This window comes from Dermacentor andersoni, chromosome 7 (genome assembly GCF_023375885.2).
Source record: "Dermacentor andersoni chromosome 7, qqDerAnde1_hic_scaffold, whole genome shotgun sequence".
Classification (NCBI taxonomy): domain Eukaryota; kingdom Metazoa; phylum Arthropoda; class Arachnida; order Ixodida; family Ixodidae; genus Dermacentor; species Dermacentor andersoni.
In genome coordinates, this window is record NC_092820.1 from 34039629 (window position 1) to 34056467 (window position 16839).

Below are 16839 nucleotides of genomic sequence, written 5' to 3' on the forward strand. Positions count from 1 at the left end.
CATTTCTGCCTCAGTAAAACAATTGTCTGGATTTTAAAAAAGAGCACTGTACATTGTAAGCATGCCAGTTGCTAGTATTCTATATGTCCTAACTCAATGAAATTAGTAAATGAAAGAAATGCTAAGAAATCTTATCTCCTTTCATACGGAACTGTAACTACAGAGCCATGTGTTTGAACTGTTACTTTGTACTGACACTCCACACTTTTGCACAGACTATATATTGAGCTCGCTTGACTAAGAGTAAAACTTCATTTGGCCTAGTTGGTACATAATTCTGAACTTAAAACTTACAGCGCAAACACCTAAGACGAACCGCAAAAGGCAGATACGACACATGCTGGCGCTAACTGACAACTTCTTTATTTCTTCGTCGTCGATGCATATATATGCCCTAGGCCACACAACTGCACAGGTGCGCACATTACATTACAGAGATCTCCCAAATTATCACATATGCAAACGTAGGAACTCAAATTCAGATGGGTGCAGGGACAAAGGTATGTCACTGATGCAATTATCATTTTGCCTTTTTATGTGGTAGGCCTCTAAGGCAAGCCGCGCAAGCTCATTCATGCTTTTGCCAAGAATCGACGTCCCATCAAGTCGGGCCTCACAATTTTTGCAAGAGTTTATATGCGCAACAATGTGCACTCTTCTATCTACATTTTTGTTTACTTTTTGTGCATGTTCCCTGCGCGGTCCCTTAAACACATAAGGTCATCTATCAACTCAAGAAAATTGCTTGCAGGCATAGTGTTCCTATGGCGTTTTCTGCACCGAGCAAGCTTTTAAAGCTATGCTCCCGCACCTGCGGAGAGGGCAGAGGAGGATGCCAAATTCGGCATGATGCTTCATACGTGTTGTGCGCGGTCGGCGTGGTTTATACCATTCACTCTCATGTGGTAAGACATAGCTTGGCTAGATAGGACATTGCGTCAATAAGCGACTCAGGGAACATGCGCAACAAGTAAACAAAAATGTAGATAGAGGAGCGCACCTTGGTGCGCATATAAACTCTTGCAACAATTGTGAGGCACAACTTGATGGGACGTCGATTCTTGGCAAAAGCAAGAATGAGCATGTGCGGCTTGCCTTAGAGGCCTACCACAAGAAAGGCAGGGCGATAATTGCATTAGTAAGATGTCTTTGTCCTTGCATCCATCTGAATTTGACTTCCTACGCTTGCGTATGTGATAATTTGGCAGATCTCTGTAATGTAATCTGAGTGCCTGTGCGGTAGTGTGGCCTAGGGTTTATATTGCATCGACGACAAAGAAATAAAGAAGTTGTTAGCACCAGTGTGTGTCGTATCTTCTTCTTGTGGTTCGTCTTAGGTGTTTGTGCTGTAAGTTTAAGTTGCTTGACTAAGCCATTCCTAATTAACAGTGGCTGGTATAATGAGGCCGATCAGTGGTATTTTGCATGGACTAGCACACAAATATTATAAATGTCAAAGTACTAAATTAAGAAATTGGGACTCATCACACAAACAAGCTACATAATTTAGTGCTGGATTTCTGAGCAAGCTATTAAAAATTATTGTATTTTACGAACCAGAACCCACCTTCTGATTATGACACATGCCATAGCGAGTAACCCCGAATTAATTTGGACAACCTGGAGTTCTTTAACATGCACCTAAGTACACGGGTGCTTTTGCATTTCGCTCCCACTGAAATACGGTTTTGTTTAAGACTACATTTACGAAAGTTCCAAACACGATCCCCCCTATATTTTTACAGTGGGTGCTCTTTAAATGGAGCCTCAAGGTGCCAGGGAAATTGGTTCCATTCACCAGGCATTATATTTACTGAGAGACATTGCAGAGAGCCAACCAATTATCAGGATGGTGTCCTATTTAAGCGGCAGTTTCGAAGCGATTTTCGTTTATCGAGATTCCACTGTAGTCCATAATAGTGGATGAGTTGTGTTCTGCATGGACACATTAGCATGGCTACCATGTTTAGTTGAATATTGTGCAAGCAGCAACATTTCACTGTACCCAGTGCAATATATAAAGCCAGCAATGTAACATGTTGCAAATGCAGCCACGAACAAGTACCTTCCCTGATCATATCCAATAGCAGCATCTTTAGACGAAATTAGTCATGTTTTCTCCCGTTTAAGTGCCTTGTTTTCAGAAATCAAATCCTCCTTATCACATTGACCTCCAATTGTGTCATTCCCCGAGCTGAGGTCATTTGAGATTGCATTTAATTGCTCTTCAAATAGCATATTGGTCTTATTTAAAAAGCACATGGCATCACAGTGACCACCTAGACATAGAATTCGAGCTGCAACACAGTAGCAAACATTCTGAGGTAGAAGCCTAACTATTCTTTTGAATTTGGATGCATGCTCAAAACACTGCTATGCAATTGCAGACAGGGCTGATAGTGTAGCAACCAGGACAGATTTAACGGACATAAAGGAGCAAAATTGTGTGAGCTTCAAATTATTATTCTCTCTGAGGAACCATGCTGTCCAATTATAAAACGGGGATCAAAATAAAGTAATTGGATAGCAAATCTGCATTTCATCAAGTAATAAAATACTGTTCATGCTACCTTCCAGGGTGCACACTACATTCCCTTTCCTTGAATGTGAATTTGCTACCTTTCCATGGGTTGCTAAATGTATAGGTGTATTGTTGGTCAAGGGTGGGGGAGTGGATATAGGTCTCAGGCTAGAGGAAATATTTCGAGAAGGAGACTTGCCAGGTTGAACAACGAATGTCTCAGGCTGGAGCCATTTGGTTCTCTTGCAAAGATGTTGCCTCCAGCTTCAGACTTCCTTTGTTGGAAGACTGTTGATGACTAATTTTGCCATCTTTTCATTTACCCTCTTCTTATTCAACCTATTGCTCTACGCAGGAGCTGCACTTTCTTTAAAAAATAAAGATATTAATGAGCTCAAAGGCTTTGTGCATGGCTGCATCCCCAAGTGCAAAAATTTGTTTTCAATGAATGACAGAGTTGGTACCTTTCTTGAGAATTCAATAGGAAGAACCACGAATTAAGCTAACAGACTGGTTATGACGACAAGTAAACATGAATTGATGTGGAGTGCCATTTCTTCATTTTGCACCAGGCTTGGGGCCAGCCAGACTTCTTCCTAAAATTGAGAAAATTTTTCTTATGAAATACATATTAGGAGTATTTTCTTCATAATCTGAAAATTTAAAAACATGGTTATTTGGTTATTCATATTTAGTTGGGAACAGTGCGAAGGACACTGACGAAGTAAGGGCTTATGCAGTAATGCCACATAGTGCTGGCTGAGAACAGATTCAATTTTAGAACAGACAAACAGTTAAGTACTTTGGAATGCTTCCTAAAAGCCATAAAAAACCAAAGCAGGAAGTAGTTGTACAAAATAATATATGTGCATGAAAAATTCATCTGATCATCGGTTCGCAGACATGTATGCCATTTGCATGTCAGTTAACAAAACATGTGTTACACTGAAACATTTCTCCTACAATTTGGCAATTCTGTGGGCTTTCATTATTGCTCGGGTCAGTTGGTTGCTGTTGTTACTGCTACTAGTGTACGGTGAAGTGTAATGTAGATGGGCAAGTGCTACTGACAACTATGAACATTGGCAAATTTTGCTGCACCAGGATAACGCATGCATTGTCCCGCTGCAGCGAAACTTTCCAGTAAACATTCACAGTTGTCTGTAGCACTTTCCCATCTGTCTCGTCTCACACTGTTCCATCTATAGCGCTTCACCATACTGTAATATGCACCACCGACACAAAATTCTACCCTTCTGAAGTTCTTACTGCTACTTCGCACTCGTCACATTCAGGCCGCCAGGCGTACTGAGCCCAATGTAGTATAACTGCATAGAATGGCAGCTCCTGTCATGGACTTATTCTGGTGCAATGGCACCACAGAAGCAAACGAAGACAAAGACATGCAGGACACAAGTGCCTAACCTCAACTCTCGCTTTAATAAGAAAACAGACATCATATACAACACATAGTGACAGGAAGTGATGTCATTAATTCAAAAACAAATTCTTTGTGCAATGTAACTGAGAATGACATTCATTTGTCCTTTTCGTGCTAATCTGCCAAAGCTTAATTATCTTATGTACATCTGCTCATAATTTCTGGCTACGAGTTTTGATGAACACAGGAACGAACCAATCTATTTTGCAGTGCATCACTATGTGCGAATGAGAGTTATTCCACACAAACTTCATTAGCCACAATCTCAAATTAATACAATGTGTGTATGCAATGCAAGCATGACTGGATGGGAATGGCTGACGATTAAGCCATTCACGATTAAGCACCACTATAATGTGACCATAAGAGTACATACACTGTAATCAGTGCAGATGACAGCCCAAATTTCATAAGTGCAACATGTTAGCGAAAGCAGCAACCATTAACCCAGAAACTAATCAAATCCCACAAAATAACAACAAGAAAAAAAAAGATTAATGTGTCAGCGCAGCACCTGTTCTTTGAAGTTACAGAAAAGTGGTATGCTTGTTAACAAATCTGAAACCATGGCACATTTGTATCTGACCACCCCCTGCCTCTTTATGTGCTTTCGTGCCTTTGACAAGGCATTACTGGATATTTATTTGCTTGTCTGTTGCAAAAACACATCAATTATTAGTCAGTGCACAGTGCACCATGCCATTTATCTATGTGGACTCACTTTGTGTCCTTAGCTCTGCTCTCACCTATTCAGAACTAAGGATTGCAAAAAGACTTGTTCTACTTAAATCTACATGCCTTAATATGTGGGTTCTGCAGTTGAAATAGGGTAATTATAAGTAAAATGCATGACATGTTCTGATGAACTTTGTTTTCATAATGTAATTGTTTATTTGGGCACATAACCAGTCAGATCATTTGTACTAAAACAAGAAAACAAATTCAACACACTGGTTTATACTGGTTGGTGCTCTATTGACTTTAGTACACACATTGAACAAACGACAGGCAGTGAGAAATACCAACAACCACTAACTTCCACACGGCATTATTGGTCACATGTGCACGATATAGCTACAAAAACCCAAACGAAAGTAGACAGAGAAAAAAGTACATTTTAACAGAAAAAGAACAAGACAAAAAAACTTCTTTTGGTAGCTAAGTTACAATCAAGGTGTAAATGACAGCTATAGTTTGGCAAGCACACATGTAGTTACTTTGCTCAGTTCCTCGATATCCCAATTTCTTGTTTGACAGCAACACCAACGGGACAGCTACGCATATCTATTGCACATGCCATTTTTGCTCGCTCCAAAATCCTTTCGTGGTTATTCATTTAGTACCTGCTTCGCCTGTACTGACATTGCAGGGGGGGTATACATTCTGTGTAATGTAACTTACATTCAAATCAAGCACACAAAGCAGGGATGGAATTATCTTTGAAAATTATACAAACAATTGCAGGCTGAAAAACCTTGCAGTCCATTTGGTCCAAGGAAAAAATAATGTGAGGCATCACCTATAGGTAAAAGGAAATTAATAAACGTTTTTAGTGTAATTTCTTTCTTGTGAGGTATGATGATAGCCTGATATGAATTTCTCTATCTCTACATGTTTGGAACAGTATATGCTTGAAATAATTTTAACTGAAGAGATTTCCCAGTCTTTTAAATCCTGCCATTGCAGCTTACCCTTACTCTCAGTAATACAAAGCCTTTTAGTATGACTTCCTATTACAAATCTAACTGCCATATTTTGAACATTTTCAAGCAGACCAGCTGACTCAATATTAAGGGGATTCTAGCAAACATGTACTTATTTGATTAGTGAATGCACATAAGCAAAATACAGCTGTTCTTTGAGGTTTTCGGGAAGCCAACAAAATGTGTATGGGTGGACACACGACAGCTACTACACCGATAAGCATCGTGGCCAACCAAAATTAAGTTTATTCATATATGGGCGGGCGCGGCGGAGTGTGAGCAGACAATGGTCGGCTTTTTCTGGAGTCATATACAAAGGAACCCCAACATAACGAATGCACTAAAATCAGCAATTTGGTTTGTTGTACTCAGATTCGACCGTTTAGTCAAATAAGTACACTTGCAAATGTATTGTTTTCCCACGGAAAGGGCCGCAGTCAGAAAACACAAATCTGAATGAGAAAAAAAATTTGAATTTGAGAGTCAGCGACCAAAGATACGGTTTCACGGTGTGTTAACGATACCTTCACATAGGTAGCATGAAGCAAACCCAGCCTTGCTTTCGCATCCGCCCTGTCCTCTTTGATACTGCCACACACAGTGGAACGACACTATCATGAAAAGTGCTGGCAGTGGAGGCAAACGCTTTGTCTGTCTCAAACTTCAATGCATCTCTGAAACTACAGATTATGCAACCCCGTGTACTAAACACGTGGGAAGACTGTGCACATAATACCACGCCATATCAGCACGTCTAGTCTTTCCACACGCAGCAGATCACCTCTAGAACAGGGTGTGCAGGCTGCAGATGTGCTCAGCTGCGCTCACAGCCATGGCGCTAGAAAAGAAGACGCACGGACTGGGCCCTTCTGAGGGCCCCCTTAAAAGCTCAGTTTGTCATTTTTTGTTTCTGTAATAGGCTAGTGATAAAAGTGAATTTGCTTCATGCCTATTAAGAAATGTTGTACACATGGTAGAAAAATTATGAAAGTAGAACATTTTATTACTTTTCACCCGTCTCAGTTGGAATAACGTACAAATGCATAAGCAGCCATTTTTGCCTTGTTTCATCTAAGGTGTTTTTTTCATGCTGAAAGAAAGGCATGTGTTTAAAAAATAAGCTTGGTTGAAACATGTAAAGGAATTGTGTAATGTCACAAGGGTTCCTGAAATCAAAATATATTTGTGATTTCTTTGCGACTGGAACACTCAAAAGGAAAACGACCTTTTAAACAGACTAAAACAAAGCCACAGCACATGCACCCATACTAAGCCAGGGACTGTATCAAGCTGATATGAGAAGACTTTCAAGAAAGAATCTTTCCCGGTTTGGTGAAATTCTTAAAACAATGGTTAATACCTGGCCCCACGCCTTAAATCTAGAAGGAGTAAAGTTCTTAAGCTACTCTGTGTTCTTTCTTGAACCCAACAAATGTGCCTAGAAAAATGGGTCAAGTCTACATCTTGCCGCATCTGTGGCAAGGTGTGAACAAAAAACTCGCTTTAGCTGGCTGCAGTGCTCCCTGCGATGAATATTCAGGCAGAAAATTGTTACCCCAGTGTGACTGTGCACCCAAGAAAACAAAATGTGGTAGACTACATCAATGCAAACGGAAAAATCTTTAGTCCATGCTTGCTGGCAACCTGTGTCTGTATTGGCCTCTAGGAGAATTGTGGCCCCCACGTGCTGGAATATTTCCGTGGCATAGAAAACATTGTGTGATACCAGCTATCAAGTGCTACCATCAAGTAGCTACCAGCTACCAGCTATCAAGCTATCAAAAGAGCTATAGGCAATTTTGCTGCAATAACAGTACTGTTTTTATAGCATTCGTTGTGGGGAGTGCGGCTTGCCCCTTTTGCCGGAGTTCTTGCTGAACGGCGATTTATTATCAGTTTGTTATATGTGGAACTTGAACAGCTTATATTTTTGTCTCCTCAATCCACACTTCTGCACTTTTGCCAGCATCTCTACACAGGGTGTCTTGACTGAGTTCATACCAAGTAAGCACGCTACAAGCCTTGTGTGCATCGTTTTCGTGACTCTTTCGATGACCAAATTTCATTTTCAGTGACTTTATCAACTAAGTATCTAGCGGCAGCTGGAACATGGGTACTCATGAGAACTCGCACCAGGCTTGGTCAAATACGTCCAGCACTGCAGCACTGAGTAGTGAACCATGCTGTAAGAATTGGCAACTAAATTGCCACCTTGTGATTGAAACTTTTCATCCTTACAATCAAGGCTTCAATTGCCCAGCCAGCGAGCTGCAGCAAAGGTGTGAACTATAGTCATCTGATGTCACATTCTATGTCATAGCGATAGCAGGTGATCCCTCCAGTGGTGGCCCTCAAGGCCAACAGGCATCCCTTTCTATGCACGTGCTTGTGTAGGACTGGGGAGATGGTGCCAGTTTGTTCTCCAGCATTAACACTGCTCACGCTGTATCAGGAACACATTTTCTTACTCAGTGCAAAAGCCCTTGAACCTACATAATTGCCAATGAGTCCTTTGTCGACCAACCTTTCCTTTGCCATGTCATTTGCTTCTGCCTTGATGTCACAGCAACTTCAGCTATATGAAGCAATGATGGTGTTTGAGTACCCACACAGCCTTGCAGCTTTCCAACCTGAACATTGCTTCATTAAAAGCTGACATGATTTGGTCTCAGCAGACAGATCAGAGTTAAAAAGAAGCCTTAAACTTCTTTCAAAGTCATTCTAACCTTGTCAATAATCCCGTGCATTTTGATGTGTTATTCAGCATTGTCCAAAGCAAGTCGGCTCTTAAAAATCAAAATAACAACTTTGTGAGGCCACCTACTAGGCTACCACTGTCTCTTCAGCCAGCCTGAAGTGTCTTGCAGCCATCAAAGCTGGAGTGCAAAAAAAAACGACAAAGAAAAGTGTGGCAGACAAAATGCTCATGGAAATCCATATGTTTATGGACTGTTACACTGACTGAAAAAGATGGTGGCTTCCCAATACAGTCTTGATGTACGTAGCTGTTTCAGTCACGAATAAACAGCAAGTTGCGCAGTCCTGCACAAGCACAGTGTACAGATGCCCATGGATTAAAATTTTTTGTGTGTGCATATGGTCAGCGTACCACATTTCATGTTCCTGAGGCTGCAGTACACTGGGAAGACTGGTTGCAACTTCAAATAGTAGGCCCTTAGAGTATTGCAGCCCTTTGTTCATATTTTGCTGCAGATTGTATCAAATGCGAATGCAAACTGTTTTGCCGGACACGTCAGTTCAGTTCAAGCAATTAGACAGAGTAACCCAAGAAATAGTTTAAGCCTCGAAAAGGTCTTAATACAGTCCCTAGTTTAGTACAGGTTTTCGCCTGATGTTTTGGCTTCTTCTACAGTATAGTGCTGTTGCTTGCTAGGTACTGGTGGTGTGATGTGCACATACTCTTGTGTTGCTATAACGACAACTTGTAAAAAAGATTTTCCTTCCTAACAAACATTTGGATACAGTGCCTGTGAGCTCATCTTTTAACCTGTTTTTCATTTGATCTGTGCATTTACATTGAAAGTAAACTAGAAAATATCAGTACTGAGAATCACAAAAGAACACACCTGTGTAACGATTCTGCCGAGATCGTTGGAGTGGTCCAGCCACAGGATGCAACGCAGGTAGAAAGGCCTCCTGAGTTAAAGCAAAATAACAATCGTTGTAAGATGCGAATAAAAAATTTTATTCTGTGAGGCTTTCGGCATGTATACTAATTACCACATTTGTATGTAAAATAGTTTTGCATAATAGCTGAGCAAGGGTAACGTCTCGCCCTGTGACTGTCAGCCAATGCTACTCATGGCAATGGTGGCAAATATGGCACATCCTTTCAAATGGAACTTTTGTGGGTTACATGAATTTAAAAGAACTTAGGTTTACATAGTACATAACACCTGTGGTTAGAAGGATGTCTTGCATGCAGCACCAATGCCACAAGTGGCACTGCTTAACACTTCCAGGGCCAGACTTAGTACATAAACAATACAAATGTGCAACAAAGTGAACAGCTGGTTAGCTGCTGCTATAACTCAAAGATTGCATGCATCATGTAGATGTGAATGCAGCTCCCATCAGGAGCGAGTTGCCCTTTAGTGCACTTCACTTCTCTTCCTCTTTTGTCTTCATTGCATGTTGGTGCCATATGGTAATAATGAACAAAAATAAGCACTTCAGTTCCCATTCTTCTTTTACTACATGCTGTAAAGTCATCTAAGTGCGCTTAATACTCTTACGAATGTACTTTAGCCATTTTGTCAATATTTTTCGCTTGGTTTCACTACACCTTAATGTAGTGCAAATTCTAGACAATGCTTACAAAAAAACCTACTCCACACAATAACACCTCCAATTAAGAGTACACAGTCTATGGCTTCGAGATGTGTACATACATACTTTATACATGGTTACAATGAAAATATAAGTGGCTGTTCTAATACGCACACTTAGCATACTGCATAACAGTCACCTGGTTCCAAAATGGCTTTTTGTTATCACACATAGGATGGCCACAACTATAAATTTAACTCTGGCAGTAACTTAAGCCACTGCCAAAACCTTCATAGTGCAATCAATGAAAATTTTCGAATTTAGAGCAGTTAGACATAAACAGGGCAAGTAGTTTTAAAGTGTTAAATAATGAACTGTTATGGAATATGGCGGTAGAAGGCCATGCGCCTGAAACATAGGTACTGTTTATCATATAAGCACATTCTTATATATTTGTTTACTTTCCTAGGGATTGCATCAAACAGTTTCCTTGTGTAAATTTTGCTACATGTCTGTCTCGTATTAGCCCTTATCTTTTCGCATTTGGCATACTGCAGCTTTATGCACATGCATAAAGCTACTACTGCTACCACTTTCTACACTACTACCTACTACCTACACTACTACCTTCAGCTGAAGGCCAAGCACTATGCTGTCCAACATACATGCATTTAACAACACCGAACAGTAGACAGAGAATGAGCAACTCTTTTAAAAAGTGCAGTTCTTTGGAGACACATTGATATATATCTGGAAAACAGAGATTTTTGCTAAAATTATAACTTAATATAATTGGTACTGAGCATAATGCATCTTGCAATAAACTTGCATTTACCGGACACCACTATACACACTGCGACCTCTGCAGCTTCTCCACAATCTGGCACAATGTGCTCAAGCTGCCTGTAAACCCTGGAAGGGGTCTATGATAGTTTGAGAAGCTTAGCAAACATGAGAAGGACCTAAAATGAAGGTCAGAGAAGCAAAGCAAATTTTTAACCATTCCTCTCTATGTTGCTATGAATGTCAAGGTTCCAGCAAATGATGTATTTGAACTGTGTTTTTAATCGTGCAATACTAGAGAGCACATTTTTGCAATAATAATGTGACAGAGAAGAATGACAGAAACTAACTTAATGAATATTTTTCTAAACTTGCATGAGGTTTTCGTCATTATGCTGATGCACACACCTGCATACCTCTACTCTGAAGCCTTGTTTCAGTTTATTTTATTGTCACGTAGTAATTTACACCATACACTTGTCCTGAAATACATCACGTTGGGATCCTTCAGTATTTTTTTCTTACTGGAAACACACATGCCTATACAGGGCAAGCACTCAATACATGCAAGACTGCCACGGGAATGGCCACTCGAGGTCGACTGTTAGTACAGCGCAAAAGACGAGGACTGAAGGAAGAACACAACACAGGCGCTGTCACACAGAAACATACTCAAGGCACTTTGCGAGATTCTCAGGCTTCTTTCATGCTCTAAAAACACATTATGTAGCACATATTGAGCCACAGATAGCTGTACTGGGAAATTTTCACGTTGCTCTACAATTTTATAATTGAGACTTTTTATCTAATTACATTTGAGAAGTTGAATAATTGATTAAGACTAATTAGGTAATTAGGCAAAATGCAGCAAAAGCAGCTAGGTGGCATATTCATATTTTTAAAAGTTTGCTAAAGTTACGTGGGATAATCTGCATACCTCCTATGGAACAGGTGTCACACCAATCCCTCTAAGTAATGCCGCTAAACTAGCCATTGCGCTCAAAACATACAGGGTAAAAAAGCAAACTCTAGGTAAGAGCATACCAAGGCCTCTATTGCTGAAAAGGGAAACTGATGGGAGGCGCCCGATCTCCGGCCATGAAGCTGCTTCATCCTCACAGTTGGCAATGAAATGACCGCAGCCGCAGTCCTGAAATAAAAATGAAAAATTTGACACTTCAATGATCACACAGAACACAAAAAAGCTGGTCGCAAGCTTATCTTAGAGAACATCTGCTGCTACATTACGTTTTGTATATTCGTCAGCTTATTGTTAAACTAAGCTTGCCAATATTTTATATCTTAATGGCTTTGCTCTTTACAAACCAATACCTTTGCCCAGCTCATGCACATATGCACTACTTAAGCTATGAGATGTTTACTGATCCCTTACAATGAATGGCTTCTAAGACAAATTATTTCACACAAAAGGATGCATAACTTATGAGTGTTACTGACATTGAATACCAAGGTAGTACCTTTTTTTATAGACAATGGCGGACTTGAAGCACATTTTTCTCACAGATACAGGTTACAGGTTGATCGGTCTGCCTTTTTTTTTCACCAGCAACAGAAATTTTGTTATTACTACTCGTGCAATATAGGATGACGCTGTGATGTGTGATATGATCCTGAGTTGAAAAGCGCAACTTCTTTGTGTGAATTTGGCACCTAGAATTCAAAACTAAATATCTGTACCCAATACGCAATGGCACAGCAGCAAAGTAATTAAACATTAAACAAGTTCAGGTATCCAGAGCACAGCGCCAGCTGTTGAATAACAACATTGCACAAGCATCGACTATATAGATATAGCGTAGTAAGTGCACTGCAGGCGTAGTGGCGGCCTCAGCAAAGAACACAGGCATGGAGCGACGCGCCCGCATGACCTATCACCGGCAATGCTATCGCGTAAATTGATATATCTCGTCACGGCACGGGCACCGTTTTCTGCCCGCCGAGGTGCCGGCGCCACTGGTACTCACCTGCTCCGGCCGCCGAGGTTCAAGTGACGGCGTATCCAGTAATCTGAACCCAAGCAGGACACCTGTTACCGCCAAGCAGTACGCTAACAATAAAGAGGTTCTTATACTCCGACCGGCAGCTCATGCGGCGTTGACCCGTAGTGCCGTTGGAAGCTCACCACACGCTTTTAATACCACAAACGCGCCGCCGACATTTCACGCCCGTAGATCAAAGTCGACGGGCGCAGGCTCTACATGCTACGTGCCGCAGTCGCGCACTGCCTGCACAATCAACGACGTGGGCGCGAAGAGACACAGACGATAGAAAGGAGCGTACTGGCAAATCTGCACCATGCGCGCTAAGTGGGCGACCTACTGCACACAATCGCACGAGCTAGGGGATTGGCGCCACGTACGCGCCAACTAGCAGATACCGCGCACAAAGAAGCGCCGCCGGTTCTCGCTCAAATGATCGCTGTACAAACACTCACACACGCGCACCGTAGTAAACCCTTAACGAGCCGCCACATTTTCAGGCCGCGGTTAGGCGGCGAAGCTTAGCTCACCTCGCACTGCACGTAACTATTATGGTAGTGGCTTGCGCTTCGGGGATCATGTCGAATGCTCACATCCGCCCAATTAAAGACGCGGCAAAGTCCCTCATTATATAAAACCCTAATTTTTAAGTACACTCGCTTGACTCTGAGCACTCAAGTCGCCTCGATTACGACAAAGCTCGAAGAAACACAGTGATCGTGCAAAATGGTTCTGGACGGCCAACAGTCGTACCATGTTGTACCGAGACCTTCAATAAGTCATATCAGCGCGTCTCCTCACTTAGAACACTTGCACACTCAAAGAACATGTAATAATCGTTCAAAGTCACTTACCGTGGAGGCTTGGGGGTTCAAAGCAGTGAGAAACATCAACCACGGTAGAAGAATGTGCCGTCCTGGCAAACGGCTGCTGGATCGCAGCTTTCAACACGCGCGTGCGCGCTCCGAAGGCTGGTGTTCCTCCGCGCGTAGTTCCGACTTCGGCGTCCTCTGCAGCACCAAGGCGCGGCTACTCCGAACAGAAAAACAGCGCCGACACACATTGCGCGGGATATTTCGAATCTGACTGCAGAAATATTCCTACTGAAATTGTCGCTGCCGCTGACTGCCTTGTTTGTCATGGCTGACTTATTCTTTTCTCTGTTTGGCTCGTCTCAATTTCCCCTACGCCACCGTTATTCCTTGAAAACCCCCATTTTACAACCGCAATGCCCCTTCAAATGGGGTCGGGGGTACAATAATGGTTCTAGCTTATTTTACTTCTTCTCGTGGGAGCACTCATTTTAAGCTAGGGGGGAAAAATGGCATATCAACTGTTAAAACGCCCATATGGGCTCATTTGTGTTTACAGTGTGTGAGCGTCGGAAGACGCCAGGCGCGTCGGTTAGCGTTGGACGCGTCTGCTTACGTTGGCGGTGCCAGTGCGTCGAATCATCGAACTATACACGCTGTTATTCTCGGCAAAGTGACGTATCTTGCGCGCGCGCGTTCACGTTAAGTCTGACTATATTTATGCCTAAACGGGTGGATCGGTGTGCCGAAGGTGAGCCCTTTCACGGGCGAGTTCTCGCCGCTGCTCGTCGAACACTGCCAGTTCCTCGGAGAAGCGTACAAAGCGTCGCCGCCCCATCCGTTTTCCGAGAATGAACTGAACGGAAACGAAGCCGTCGTAGTGCGCGAAACCATTTCATACCCTTTCCCTCCCCGGCGGAAGCGACACGGGTTTGATTGGACGATCCTGCGCCAGTACAGCCAAAGCCACCTAGAAAAAAATGTAAGGCCTCCGCATCACCTCCTCTCCCCTGTCAATACGTCACGAGAGTCGGATGGTAGCGGTGGATGGGGGAGCGCTGCGCTTCTAGAACGCGGCGCGCGTTCTGACAACAAATTTTCTCCGTGGCTGCAACGCTAGAGCGGCAACGCGTGGAGCATTTGCTTGGTGGCTTTGGTGGGGCATGCTGCACCGTAAACGCGATTGCTTTTCTTCGATTGTGCGTGGTTCGTCGTACACGGAAGCGCAACGATGCCTGGCTGTTGTTGCGAACCAAACTGCAAGTCCGATTATGACGGAGGACGAAGTGTCCGAGTGCACAAGTTCCCATCTGACCGAGCCACTCGGGAAGCATGAACGAGAGCAGTTCCTCGGAATGACTTCTCGCCAACGAAGTACACAGTGGTAAGTATTTCTTCTCTCTATTGTTATTCTGGGTTTCCAGACGAATAGGTTTCGTCAGCATAGTGCGCAATGCATTCGTGCACGCGTGCACAATAGATGGGTCTCTGCACCTGTCAACGCGTTTGTAAATTCAACGTTTTCTTCGAGCTTCATACCTGTAACGGCTTGTTTTTTTTTTATTTCAGCTCTGTGAAAAGCATTTCTTGCCATCGGATTACTTGAAGACGACATCTTACACGGACGTCAAGACAGGAAAAGTGGTCGAATGTCCATGAAAAACATCCGTCTGAAGAAAACTGCAGTTCCGAGCACGTTTCCCAATTGCCCTGCCTATTTATCGCGTCCGCAAGTGTGCGTTCGAGAAGCGCCGGCTGCCAAAAGAGCGCGCTTGGAAGCCACATATTTGCAAAAAGAAATAATGCTTTCTCAGCAAACCCAAGCAGAAGAGGACGCCAAAAATCTGGTTGGTAGCTTTGCGGACTTGCTGAAGGCCTTGCCAAGCTTTCAGTGTTCGGACTTCTGGACAGTTTTGAACAAGGGTTCCAAGGTTTTCTTTTTGGACTTGTCACTTCAATCTGCTCCTGCAGTCCGTACTTCGGTGATCGTGTCCACAGACCTGCGCGTCGAAGTATTTTTTGGTGAAACGGGTGTGAGGAAGTGTGGTGACGTTTTAGTTCCTGAAAAGCTGTGCGACTTGAGAGATTTGAAAAGTGTGTTACACATGATCGAACACACACGTACGGATATCAGCACTGAGCGTTCTGAAAAGGCCCGTCATCTACTGACATTGGTTTCGACATTGCTAGGGGAAGGAAGTGGAAAACATTTCGCATGCGAGTTGCAAGAATGGCATTTGGAAGGGCTTAAATTCTTGAAGAGTCAAGTTGATCTTGTTTTGAATGATGCTGGCCGATATCGCCCCGATTTATTGGTTTTTGCTAGCCTTTTTGTTCACAATTTCACCTCATGCATATAGATTCCTGAGAAGTTCGATGAAGCTTAAGATGCCGCATTCTGATACGATCAGAAGACTGTTCATCGTACGATGTACGCCCTGAAACGGAGCAGCAAGAATGTAGCTTTCTTTCCTATGCAAAGCGTATTGTAAGCGCATATAAAGAGCATGAAAAGACTGTAACGTTAATGATTGATGAGATTTGCCTTCAATCATTTTTTTATTAAAAGGCTGGGTTGGTTACTGGTGCTGCGGTAAATTCATCGACTGCAGCAAAAACTGCCCACGTATTTATGATACAGAGCCTGCTTTCTTCGAACAAGGATGTTGTGCACATCCTTCCTGTGGCACAAATCGATGCTAAGGCGCTGCACGACTTCCTTCGGAAGATTGTTGTTGATCTAGAGGCATCTGGTTTTAGAATAATCGCAGTGATCTCGGACAATAACTCCATAAACAGAAAAGCCATGTCCTACTTCGCTAAGCCGGCAAGTGTCAGCATTGTTTACCAGCATCCTGCTTACCCATCACGACCCCTGTTTTTTGTGGTGGACCCAGTTCACATACTAAAGTGTATAAGAAATAACTGGCTGAATCAAAGAAACATTGGCAAATGCATGTACTTTCTTTAACCGAAGAGTGATGAGGCTGAACCAAAGATACTTACAGCATCTTTCAAGGTATTATGCCAGCTGCACGAAGCTGAAAAGCATGAGCTCTTGAAGCTAGCACCAACGCTCACTTTGAAGGCACTGAACCCTCAAACATGGAACGGCAGAACGTTAAACTGGCCTTAAAGATTTTTAACTCATCTACTGTTGCTGCTCGCAGTGTTGCAACGTTCCAGCATGCAAAGGAAACCTCTCAATATGTCGACACCATTTTGACTTGGTGGAACATTGTTAACGTCAAGACGCCAAGAGAAGGAGAGCGGTTGCGAGATCAATTGC

The 16839-nt window shown here is 42.7% G+C and overlaps 1 long non-coding RNA gene across 1 annotated transcript; it reads right to left on the reverse strand.

The window, feature by feature from the left end:
• Positions 1-1301: 1301 nt before the first annotated feature.
• LOC126520318 (uncharacterized) lies at positions 1302-11871 on the reverse strand. Its single transcript, XR_007596969.3, has 3 exons — positions 11783-11871; positions 9253-9322; positions 1302-3117 (listed from the first exon to the last, which is right to left on the reverse strand). It is a non-coding gene; the product is annotated as an uncharacterized lncRNA (long non-coding RNA).
• Between the last annotated feature and the right edge of the window lie 4968 nt (positions 11872-16839).